Source organism: Nothobranchius furzeri, chromosome 2, assembly GCF_043380555.1.
Source record: "Nothobranchius furzeri strain GRZ-AD chromosome 2, NfurGRZ-RIMD1, whole genome shotgun sequence".
In the NCBI taxonomy this organism is placed as follows: Eukaryota; Metazoa; Chordata; class Actinopteri; order Cyprinodontiformes; family Nothobranchiidae; genus Nothobranchius; species Nothobranchius furzeri.
The window spans coordinates 48,166,177-48,178,963 of NC_091742.1; the positions used below are offsets into that span (position 1 = coordinate 48,166,177).

The following is a 12,787-nucleotide window of genomic DNA, read 5'->3' on the forward strand; positions in this document are numbered from 1 at the left end:
GAAGGGTGCCGTAGGTCATGTGCGTGGGCAGCACTGTAGAAGGACATCCTGTTGTCGTGTTTAAACTTTTGATATCTTTTACGATGAAAAGAACACCTAAGCCATCGGGATCAGCATTCCGAAAGCGAAGGAAGGAGGAAGAAAAAAAAACGGGCCCAAAGCAGAGGTATGTAGACTTTATAAATTTGGCAAAGGAACTTTTTGCGTTACCATTGTAGCTAACTGCCTCTCCTGCCATGTACGGTCCACGGACGGACCCTCGCTAGCTGTTTACACACACAATACAGTATCTCGTAACTTTAACTAATTAATTTTACTTTTGAATCGTCGTGTCCAGATGCAGTACGAGATCGATAGGTGGATTGGAGCTGTGTCTGCAGTGTTGCAGGCATTGCATCGGTCTGTAGTGATGAAGACTGACCAGTCAGTCTACGTTCCTACCCTCACCTATGGCCACGAGCTTTGAGTAGTGACCGAAAGAACGAAATCACGGATACAAGCAGCCAAAATGAGTTTTCTTGGCAGGGTGATGGGGTTCTCCCTTAGAGATAGGGTGAAAAGCAGAGGTGGAAAGAGTACTAAAATGTTGTACTTAAGTACAAGTATAATTACTTTCATGAAATTTTACTCAATTACGAGTAAAATTACCTGCCTCAAAATGTACTCAAGTAAAAGTAAAAAGTAGCTTATTTCAAATGTAGTCAGAGTAAAAGTTACTTAGTTACTTTTTTGACTGTGCAAGGCGCGGACTCTTCTGAATAGTTAAAAAACACAATGGGGTATGAATGTCAAAGTGGCCGTTTTTTTTTATTAAATGAACAACTATGCATATTGAAGTACAACGGCAGTTACACTGCAAACTAGTAACATAAATTAGGTTATAGTCACAAGCCCATGACTTTTCCCTGAATGAACCCCCCATACATGCCTTACAAATACTATAATTTGTGTCGACAGACTCGTATAATTGAACTTTAAGTATGTTGACAGGATTGAAATGAATGAAAAACAGATTAAGGTATGATATTAAATTATAAAATAATACCTGCTTCAATGATATCGTGCCTCTCATTCCGGGTGGTCTTGAACTTTGGAAGAAGGATTGCAGCAGCAGTCAGCTCAGGGTCTTCCATCATCTCACCAAAGTGCTTTTGGACACCATCCTGAATGGCTCTGAAGCGTGGCAGACACATCTTGGAAGACAGTCTCCAGTCTGCTGAGTTTTTCTTTTAGCTGGAAGATCACTTGAGGGGCGGGACTAGGAAGCTCAAAAATGACCAATCAGAAAAGAAGGAAATCCCGACTGTACCACATGACGTGGTAGATTTCTAGTTGTAGTAAAAAAAAATAGCATCTAACAATGGCGCAAACATCTTTTATTTTTTAGAAGAAATGCTTTTAGCGCTTCTACTTGTGGTTTTAAAGACATCTGTGTCATTTAGAACAGAGGAAAGAGCCGCAGCGAACTCCGCCGCTGTCTTCGTTGTTTATGAGAAATTGAGCATCGCCGTATGACGTGAATTAAACAGGAGTCTGGCAGGCCAGGCTATCTTTCTCGTACCATTAGCGCCTATTTTCTTCTCCTACCCACCATTCATTGCACTGTAAGGTCACTGAACACATGCTTCACACTAAGAAGTTCAACTCACCTGTTGACCGCTCAGACATCCCTTCATTCCTTCTCACAAGCTTTGATCTTCTTAAGTGATCCTCCAGTCATCCGAGTAGTCAGTTAGTGTTTCTTATCCTTTCCTTCGTACCCCGTAACACTCTCGTAACTTAAGCACTCAGTTCTTCTGGTGCGCGCCTTCAGCGTCGGCAGCACTTCCGTGTTTGGGTCTTACCAGTATAGACATATATATATATACATAGACACTTCATTAAGCGCTGGATCACTCTCGAGTGCGTTAAGACACTTCTACATATGTATATGTTTATACTCTCGTCTCTCTTCTCTGTGGTTGTGTCTGAATCCAGTGCGAATCGTTCCGACACAGTATTTTGCAATGTTGTTTTTTTACTCTGTAATGGATAAGATAAAAAATGTAGCGAAGTACAATACTTACAAAAAACAATACTTAAGTAAAAGTAAAATTACAGATTTTAAAAACTACTTAAAAAGTATAAATGCGCAAAAAATCTACTCAATTACAGTAACGCAAGTAAATGTAATTCGTTACTTCCCACCTCTGGTGAAAAGCTTGGTCATCTGGGAGAGGCTCGGTGTAGATCCACTGCTCCTCCACATCTAAAGGGGCCAGTTAAGGTGACTCGGGCATCTGATTAGGATGCCTCCTGGATACTTTCCTTGTGGGGTTTTCCAGGCACGTCCAACTGGGAGGAGGCATAAAAAGAGACCCAGGACATGTTGGAGGGACTATGTCTCTTACTTGGCCAGAGAATTCCCTGGGACTCCCCTGGAAGAGCTGGCCCAAGTGGCTGGGGAGAGGGAAGTCTGAGCCTTTTTACTTACACTGCTGCCCCAGCGACCCGACTCTGGATGAGCGGAAGAAAATGGATGGATGGAAATGGATAATGCAATTAAGAGAAATTGTAGAAGAAAGTAGTAGAGTGAGAAAAGTGGTTTAATGTCCTCCAGCAGCCTAAGCCTATAGCAGCACAGCAACAGCGATAACTTAGCCTTTTAAATGGAGGCATCCAATTCCTATTCTCCCATCCAACCACCTTCCTCCCATTCATGATCCGTCTTTACTCCTGTGGATTTCCAGGACGTTTGCCTCATTCAGAAACACTGAAACCAACCTCATGCCCTGTTGATTTCATGCCTACTACCTTGTTTGTCAGGACGTTTAACCAAACTGACCCATGCAATGTAGATTTTATTAATTTATCCCTACAATCTGGCTCTGTACCATCTGTTTTCAAACATGCAGTAATTGAACCTGTCCTTAAAAAAACAAGTTTGGACTCATCTCAGCCTAAAAATTACAGACCCAGTTCTAAATTACCCTTTATCTCTAAAATATTGGAAAAGGTTGTGGCAGATCAGCTGATTACTTTTCTGGAATTACACAAGTTTTGATAAATTCCAGTCTGGTTTTGGTAGAAAGCATTCAGCAGAAACAGCTTTGCTTAAAGTTTCCAGTGACATCATGATGGCTGCAGACAACGAGGAGTTCACAGTGTTAGTATTGTTAGATCTTTCTGCAGCTTTTGACACTGTTGATCACAGCACCTTCATTAACAGACTTGGTGACTCGGTGGGGATCTCTGGAACTGTTCTAGACTGGTTTAGATCGTACCTTTCTAACAAAAGTTACAGTGTCTGTAGAAACTAAATCATGTCAGATTCTACCCATCTGTTCTGTGGGGTACCCCAAGGCTCTGTTTTGGGTCCACTGTTGTTTCTGCTGTACATACACCCTCTTGGACAGATAATTGATTCTTTTCATAATGTCTCTTATCACCTATATGCAGATGATAGGTTGCAGATGAGTGGAAGAGATGCCAGGAGGAAGAGCCGGTGGACGAGGTAAAGAAATGGCCACAGAAGACCTGGAGGAGATCAAACGATCTATGAACTTTATGTCAGGTGAACTGTCAAAGGTAACATCACAGCAGGATCGGCTATTGAGACTGATGGAGGTGGTGAAGGAGCTTAAAACACTGTTAACTGAAAAAGATAGAAGATTTCAGCCTTAGAGCAAAGAGTTGATCAACTTGAACAATGTACAAGACGCAAGGATTTGGTGATAATGGGACTAGAAACCCGACACAGAAGCTACGCAAAAGCAGTAGCAAATCATGACGCAGCAGAAGAGGCTTCAGACAAAGAACTTGAGACACTAGAACAACAAGTTGTAACTTTTCTGCACAGCAAGAACATAACTATTCAAAGAGATGCTATTTCATGCACTGCCAAAAAAATTTGAGAAAGCTAAACCAACTATTATTGTAAGGTTCACCAGCAGAAAACAAAGAAACAGCGTTCTGTTACAAGCAAACAAGCTAAGAGGCACCAATGTGTATATAAATGAACATTTAACCAAAAAAAAAAATGGGACAATAGCTAGAGAGGCACGGATGCTAAAAAAGCAGAAAAAAATTGTAGCTACATGGACAAGGAACGGGAGTGTATGGATCAGAGAACAAGAAGGGTCACAGGCTAAGATAATAAAGGAGCTGGGAGAACTGGAAAAATTTAATAAACAGTAAAAGTTGGAAGAGGGATGTAGAATAAAGGAAAATCTAATATAGCATCACATGATACAAGTAAACCACAACACAAGCATATGGACATAACAACAAATACATATGAGGAACTAGAATACAAGATATATGACCCTGGAAAGGAACTAGACAATAATTTGTACATACATATGAATAATAAATGTGAATATTATAGTGAACAAGAACTACGTGATTCAGTTTTGACAGAAGGTACACTCTCGATCATTCACTTCAATAGTAGAAGTTTGTATGGCAATTACTCTAAAATATTGGATTTCTTAGCACAAAATAAAAATCCATTTCGGAGTAGAACCGCTGCTCCTCCGGATCGAAAGGAGCCAGTTGAGGTGGTTTGGGCATCTGGTCAGGATGCCTCCTGGACGCCTCCCCGGGGAGGTGTTTCGGGCATGTCCTGCCGGCAGAAGGCCCCCGGGTCGACCCAGGACACGTTGGAGAGGTTACATCTCCAATCTGGTCCGGGAACGCCTTGGGGTCCTGCCGGAGGAGCTGGTGGACAAGGCCGGGGAGAGCACGGCCTGGAGCTCCCTAGTTGGGATGCTGCCCCCGCGACCCGGACCCGGATAAGCGGAGGAAGACGAGACGAGACATTTCAAATCATTGCTATAACAGAAACATGGTTAAAAGAAGGAGATGAGGAGGAGGAGCAAATAGAGGGGTATGAAATGTACTTTATGAATCGGAATAATAAAAGAGGAGGTGGTGTTGCACTGTAGGAAAGTCACAATTTAAAAAGTAAAGTCATTCATAACATGTCAACAGCCATCCAAGATGTAATGGAAATGATCACTATTGAAATAATCTCTGAAAAGACAAAAAACATAATAATAAGTTGTATCTATAGAGCACCTGGATCTTGTGTAGAATCATGTACAAATACAATTACTGAGATGTTGAGTGGAATCTGTAACAAGGATGTATTTCTCTGTGGGGACTTTAATGTTGATCTGGAAAATGTAAACAATTCAAAGACAGCAAACAACTTCATAAATTCAATGTATCTACTGGGTCTGTTTCCACTGATAACCAAACCAACAAGAATTGACGCGCATAGCTCAACAATTATAGATAATATATTTACTAATGCTTCAGAGGGGATAGAGAGAAGTGGAATAGTGACGACTGATATCAGTGATCATCTGCCAATTTTCACCGTCTATAAAAATCATCAGATCAAAAATCAACAGAAAATGGAAAAACTTATAAGGGACAGGTCACAAAACACTATAGATGCACTAAAAAGAGATCTGGAACAACAAAACTGGGATGAAGTATAGGTTGATGATGTAAACTTGGCCTACAATTCTTTTATAGGAATTTTATGTAGTCAATATGACAAAAACTGTAAAACAAAAACTCTAACAAAAAGAGGGAGGATGAACAAACCATGGATGACAAAAGGGCTGCTGAATGCCTGTAAGAAAAAAAAATACATTATATAGATGTTTTTTAAAACTAAGAACAAGTGAAGCAGAAAGGAAATACAAAAATATAAGAATTAATTAGTTTCTATAATCACAAGACAAAAAAGGAATATTATAGCAATTTATTAGAAGAAAACAAAAATAATATTAGAGCAACTTGGGGAATAATAAATAATGTCATAAAAATAAATAAAATATCTTCAACTGTTCCGAATTATCTTGAAAACGGACAGTCTGAAATTAGTGAAACCAGTAAAATAGTAAATGAATTTAACAATTTCTTTACTAATGTGGGACCTGACCTGGCAAAAAACATTCCAAAAAGAACAAATTATAGTATAGGCGAGAATATCAAAAGCAATAAAAACAGTATATATTTAAGTCCAGTAACTAGTGATGAAATAAGAAATATTATCAATAAATGCATCAACAAAAGAAGTACTGACTGTGATGGTTTAGACATAACATTAATAAAAAAATATAATAGAAAGTATTATTCATCCACTGACGTATATATGTAATTTATCTTTTGCAACAGGGACATTTCCTAACAGGATGAAAATTGCAAAAGTCATACCACTTCATAAAAGTGGAGACAAACATATCTTTTCCAACTATAGACCAATGTCTTTATTGTCACAATTCTCAAAAATATTAGAAAAATTATATATTGCTAGGCTGGACCAATTCCTGATCAAAGAAGAGATATTAAATGACAGTCAGTATGGTTTAGAACAAATCATTCAACATCTATGGCACTAATGGAATTAACAGAAGAAATATCGGAAGCCCTTGACAAAAAAAATCATCTCATAAGTATCTTTATTGATTTAAAAAAAGCATTCGATACAGTGGATCATAAAATTCTTATTAAAAAACTTAGTAAATATGGCATCACAGGGATGGCCTTAAAATGGATAACAAGTTATCTTACCGATAGGCAGCAATATGTTCAAATAAACAACACAAAATCACATATAAATAACATTACTTGTGGTGTACCACAAGGGTCGGTACTGGGCCCTAAACTATTTATCATTTATATAAATGACATTGTTGAGGCATCCAATATATTAAAATGCACCTTATTTGCAGACAATACAACTTTTTACTATTCAGGAGATAATGTTGAGCAGATGATAGAAGTGATACAAACAGAGATGAAAAAAATTAAACTATGGTTTGATGGGAACAAACTATCATTAAACAGTGATAAATCTTGTTTTATGTTATTTAGTAATACATATTCAAATGATGAAATTTTATTAAATATAGATGAGATTAATATTAAAAGAGTTAAACAAGTCAAGTATCTGGGAGTCATCATTGATGAAAAAATGTCTTGGAAACTGCATATAAACAGTGTCAAAACTAAAATATTGAAAATATATGTAACTCTCATATAAGCTCTTTTATTATTCATTCTTACATGCTACTCTTTTCATTATGGGATCATGTTATAATATAAAGGTCTCTCTGTGTTTCTCTCCTGCACAAGCTCTTAAAACAGCTGCAGGAACTCCAAAAGGGAGTGAGACATTGCAGTCTCTTCTTGTACCAGGTTACCAAGGATGTTTCTGCTTATCTTAAGAATTACAAGTTCTTGTGACATGTTAGATCCTGCCTAACAAGGCAATATATATATATTTACCTTATAAGCTCATTTTATTATCTATGCTATGGAAACTCGCTCAGATACTCAAGGCCTTCACACAAAGATTAATAGCTGTGTATCTTCTCCTGCACAAGAGAAGGGAGTGTGCACATTCCATCTCCACTCAGTGCCTCTCAGTACCAGTGAATGTATCTTCTCCTGTCATGAATATATCAGGATGTTCCTGGTAATCTCAAGGAAACTGTCCGCTAACAAGGCTGTTATTTTCACCTGTCATGATCATTGACGTATGTACATGGCAAACTGCGTATGTAACATTCCTGTAATCTTCAATAAAAATCAGCCGTTTTCAGTAGAACGGCGAGAGTCTGTCCGAAGCATCTGGCAAGAGCAGGTCGCGGGACTTGCTGCAGAGACTCTCCCCCTCATGAGCGGCAAAACAGTGAATGGACTTCTGATCATTTGTCTCCTCGTTCTGTCAACTTAAAAGGTGTTTAACTCCATCTACTCCGTACCCGTGCTTGGTCTAACGGAAGAGAGACCAACAAATTTGGCGTCACGAACAGGATTTTTTCTTTTTGAAGAAAAAGGAGTTTTTGGAGGACAATTTGACCAACCGACCCAGCGAACGATCTTGGCACAGAACACCGCGGTGGAAAACAAGGTGAGCAGAGCCTATTATCTAAAATCTGCTCATTGGATTTATCCAAAGCATTTGTGTCCAGAATCATAGTAGCTGTGGTCCTAAAATAATAGTTGGAGAAGAAAGTGGAGACAAGTGCAGAAAGAATAAGAGATTTTTTTGTAATGGTTTAATGGTGAAATGAAATGAGGATTTTCTAATGATTTAATGAGTAAATGAGAAAAGGAAATAGTACAGAAAAAGGGGTTGGAGGCCCAGAGCATTAATAAGCTCTAAATTCCATAGGGGTTGGAGGCCCAGAGCATTAATAAGCTCTAAATTCCATAGGGGTTGGAGGCCCAGAGCATTAATAAGCTCTAAATTCCATTTAAAGAAGGGTTGGAGGCCCAGGACAAGGTCCTAAATTCCATTTTCCAGGTCGTGGCTGACCACACTATTTGCTGACGAGCGGATAGAATATATAACGAGGTTATATAATGCTTGGCTGGATCCATAGGTGTGGGAACCCTAAAAGTCCACAGGTCAAGGACCTGGTTTTGTGTTAAGGGAAGGGGAGGCTAAAGAGAGCTCCCTGGATTTTAAGGTCAAGGACCTGGTTTTGTGTTAAGGGAAGGGGAGGCTAAAGAGAGCTCCCTGGATTTTTAAGGTCAAGGACCTTTTGCATGAGATGAGAAAAATGTTCTGAGGTAACTGTTTTTGCATAAGATGATAAATGTTTTGACTGCTTCTGTGTGAAGAGAGCAGTGCTTTTGGCTATTTCTGCGTGCTTTTGGCTGTTTTTGCATAAAATGAGCAATGTTTAAATATGACAAGCAGCCCAGTTGAAGCCACGAGAAATAAGGTTTTATTGAGAAAGTCAGCGGAAGAGGCGATGAAGAAAAAAGGGGTAGATGTTAACAGTAGAGGTAACTGGAGAAAGATTTGGGAAGTGAAGGCTGCAGAATCGAGAGAAAAAAGGCACAGCTGTAGACAAGCTTCACTGTGTGTGTAAGCTGAGTTCAGCCTGTGTGTGTGAGGCGCAGCAAGAGGCTGCTTACGGCTCTGGATTGAAAGTGCAGCACTAGGAGAGTGCAGAATGCAGAGCAGAGTTTTGGGAGCTCTGTGTGTGTGTGTGTGTGTGTGTACAGCGCTGGGTGTGTGTGTGAAGGCCTGATGCGGTACCAGAAAATAAATAAATAAGATAAATAAGAGCTTTAAAAAGTTGCAACTCGTATATGTAAATTACACTGCAGTGCTAAAATTAATGTTTGGAGCTACGCAAAATTCAAATTCTGCAACCCTGTTCTGATCAGTCTTTGAACAGAACACCATAAGTTAATAAATAAAAGGTTTTTAAAGTAACATATGCATATGTATGTGTGTATGTATGTATATGTGTATACATATATATACATATGTAGTGTAGAAGCGTGATAATCATTTGTGTGAGGGGCAGCATGTGAGTGACCCCGATCTGGGGGTTAAGTGACCTGGAGATGAAAAAAGGGAAAAAACCACCAAGAAACGCAAGTAAGGATGTAAATGACAGCTTTATTTTAGAAATATAGTCATATAGCTGCTAAACAGTAAAATCAAAACAGATCTGCAGAAAATAAATATATAAACTATTCCTCAAGAGCGCTCTCAAAGAAATTGCAATTGGATTTGCGCTAATGTTACATAAGGCCTGCTTAAAAGCATAGTAAGCATTAAATTCTGAAAATAACCAGTGCAGTGTTAAAATAAATTCTGTGCTTAAAATATTATATATATATAGAGAGAGAATAAATAAGTGACGAACTGACTTACTTTAAAAAAAGACTGTGACAAACAAAGAATGTCGTCTGTGCCATGTGAATGAGTGGATGCGTGTCTTCTTGCATGAGCTGCTTTCGCTGGATCTTCTGAATGACTCAGTTTTTAATAGAGGGAGCAGCTGCTTGAGAAACAGGGTGCGGTCCATGTTTTTGCTAGACGGTTATTTAGTTCGAGAGACTGTGGAAACAATAGAAAAAGAATTTATCGTTAGTGTGAGGACAAGAAAATCCTTTAAAATACAAAAGTTGTATGGTCGTGGTTATAAAGGAAGTATTTTGTCTGATTATGGGCCGTGGAGTCAGCTGGACTCCCTCGCTCTCACAGTTTTTCTGTGTAACATGCAGTTTTAAGCAATTTGTGACTTTAGAAAGGATATTTTTTGGTGTTTTGGACGTACCTTAAGGCTTCTGGTTAGGGTATTCAGGAGATCCTTCCTCTCGGACAGATTTAGTGAGAATGACTGGAGTTTCAGCCTGAGGACCTGACTCCACCCACTTTTACACACAGGAGTTCCGCAGTCTAAAAATAGCACAGGGTGCTACGAAAAGCAGCTCTGAACCTCTCAGGATCATCTTTATGAAAACCATAAAATTAACAAATAATCAGTAAGGAAATAAAATATTTGTTAAATCTTGCTATAAAACAAAATCCAATAATTGTCTTGCCTCAACTTTAAGAACCATTAACGTTAATGGCTGGATTTTGAGATGCTGAATAATGAAAAAACAGATAAACTAAGTATTATTTCCTGTAACCTGGCTAGAAACTGTACTAGGCTGTTTTGAGTTAAAAACTGGTAGTTATTTTCCCAAAATAAAATAGATAAATAAAAAATGAAAGGAGGGATCTTGCATTTGGGATAGATTGTGCCTAAAGTTTAAAACCTGTGTAGAACCGATTTGACGAGTCAGAAAAATTGTGCATAGGAAATAGTCTAGATTTACCTTTGAGTCAATAAAGTTGACTAAATATTAGAAACCTTCGTTGATTTTGATTTGTAAAAGAGAAAGTTCTGTCCTTTCAACTCAATCAACATATTTAAGGAAAACGTTTGCTGTGCATTGTGGAGGCATGAACTTTACTGGGTGGGCCTGTCACAACCAGCTGCAAAGAATGTTTGGCTCTGACTTCTATACAAAGAGAACCTGGAAGCCCTCACCAAAAACTGTGACTCATAACATCAAGACGGGGAGCACTACAAGATGGACAAAGAGGCAGAAACTTATTTGCCCTGCTGCTGATGAAACAAAGTACAAAAGGGGGAGCATGTGTGCCAACATGTGAACTTCAATCAATGACGGTGGTCATCCTGGACTTACAAAGAGAGGCTCAAAAGAGACTGTTTCCTATGGTTACACCCAGTAAAAGAGTGCTTGCTGCAGTCAGGTAATGAACAAGGCTTTTTGGCAACAACCAGTTGAATTGATGAAATGTCAGAACTGTGGAAAATTTACTAAACTACTGTAGAACATAGTTAACTGAGAAAGTTAGCCTAAAAAAAAGATACTAATAATATCAATAAATAAATAAATAATAGGATTAGTAACCTGGATTTCAGCCCAACTCACCATTGGACGTCAATATAATCTTTATTGTCTTAGGATTCTCAGCTGCAGCGGACATGCAGTAAAGCCTTATTTTCTTTTCAAAAAGTCATTCATCGGCGTCATCACTTATCTTCATTAGTTAAGGAAACGGTGTCTATTTATAAGTCTAGGAGAACGCTTTAGGCTTCAACAGTTTTCTCCTTCGAGCAAACATGCGCAAATTTCCGGACAGTTTATAGTAACGTTCCATCCCATTCCATTCATTGCAAAAAAATAAACATTAAATGAATAATTTGGCATTCAGCTGACTAAATGATTCATGGAACATCTCATCCGAGACAATAGTGAGGTAGAAAATAATGTTACAAGATATTGAATAAATGGTACCCCTCATTCGATAAAAATTATGTTCACATTTTTTATCTTGTGAAATCTTTAACATAATATTTTTAATTGGCCTTTTTGACGACAAATTGGCTAACAAGTCTTTAAGATTATCATCACAGGATGGCATGATAAATAAGTAAATAACATAAATAAATAAATAGATAAAAATAAGAGAGAAAAAGCAAAATTAATTAAATGAAACGTAATAGTCATAAAACGTTAAATTGATCTAAAATCTGTCATTCAGTGCCACTGGAAAAAGGAAGAGGATAGGGGAGTATTTCTTAGCACAAATCACGTTATTGATTTAGCAATGCAGCTTAATTTCAGATGCTTTAAGGATGATACTAACTTGTGTTATAGATGGAGGAGTAGCACAGAAACACTTCTAGATGAGGAGATAAGGAAAAAAACTGCTGATTACCAATACTATGCACAAACAAACCTGTAACTGCAGTTTCGTTATTTATGAATTAACTTTAAGTAGTGAATTAATTCTTAGGATTTCTTGTGCGAGTAGTGTTCCTAAAAAAGAAAGAAAGAAAGAAAGAAAGAAGGTAAGAAAGACAGGTAGTTTAGGTAAGGGACAACCTGAAACTATTTGGTTGAATTGATAGTAAAAGTGGTTGTCCTAATTTTTAATTGGAGAGATCACACCGCAACGTGAGTTTAGAACAGCAGTTATGGGAAGTTTTGTTGGATTAATTTGATTACACGCTTTAGGTCCTATTTTTTCTTTCCACTGATTTAGCGTTAGGTTAAGTATTTCACACTTTCGCTTCAGTCTGACATTTGCTTGGTGTGTGAGGGCACAGAGACGTGTATGGACCGTGTGTTTGACTGTGTTTGTCTTGTTTGTTTGTTTATTTATCTATATGGGCATGGCCGAGCCTTGAGAAACATCAACAAAGACATTGGACTATTCTGAGTAAATTAACCAATTCAAATTCAAATTCAGGATCCTGAAACAATTTGGCTATAACCTCTAATTGATGAAGGACATCTTAAGAATTCATTGTACAAGGCTTCCTCTCCAGTGTTGCCGGAACTGTTATAAAACCCATGCATGGTTGTATATTTTAGTTTGATCATTTATACTCATTGAATTATTGTTGTTTGCTTTATGTTTTAATTTCTTTGCAATTTTTTCTCTGTGACACAGGTG

At 38.1% G+C, this 12,787-nt stretch overlaps 1 long non-coding RNA gene across 1 annotated transcript; it reads right to left on the bottom strand.

Moving 5' to 3' along the window:
• Nucleotides 1–9,401: 9,401 nt before the first annotated feature.
• LOC139063680 (uncharacterized) lies at nt 9,402–11,818 on the bottom strand. The gene is made up of 2 exons (XR_011517043.1): nt 10,086–11,818; nt 9,402–9,865 (listed from the first exon to the last, which is right to left on the bottom strand). It is a non-coding gene; the product is annotated as an uncharacterized lncRNA (long non-coding RNA).
• Between the last annotated feature and the right edge of the window lie 969 nt (nt 11,819–12,787).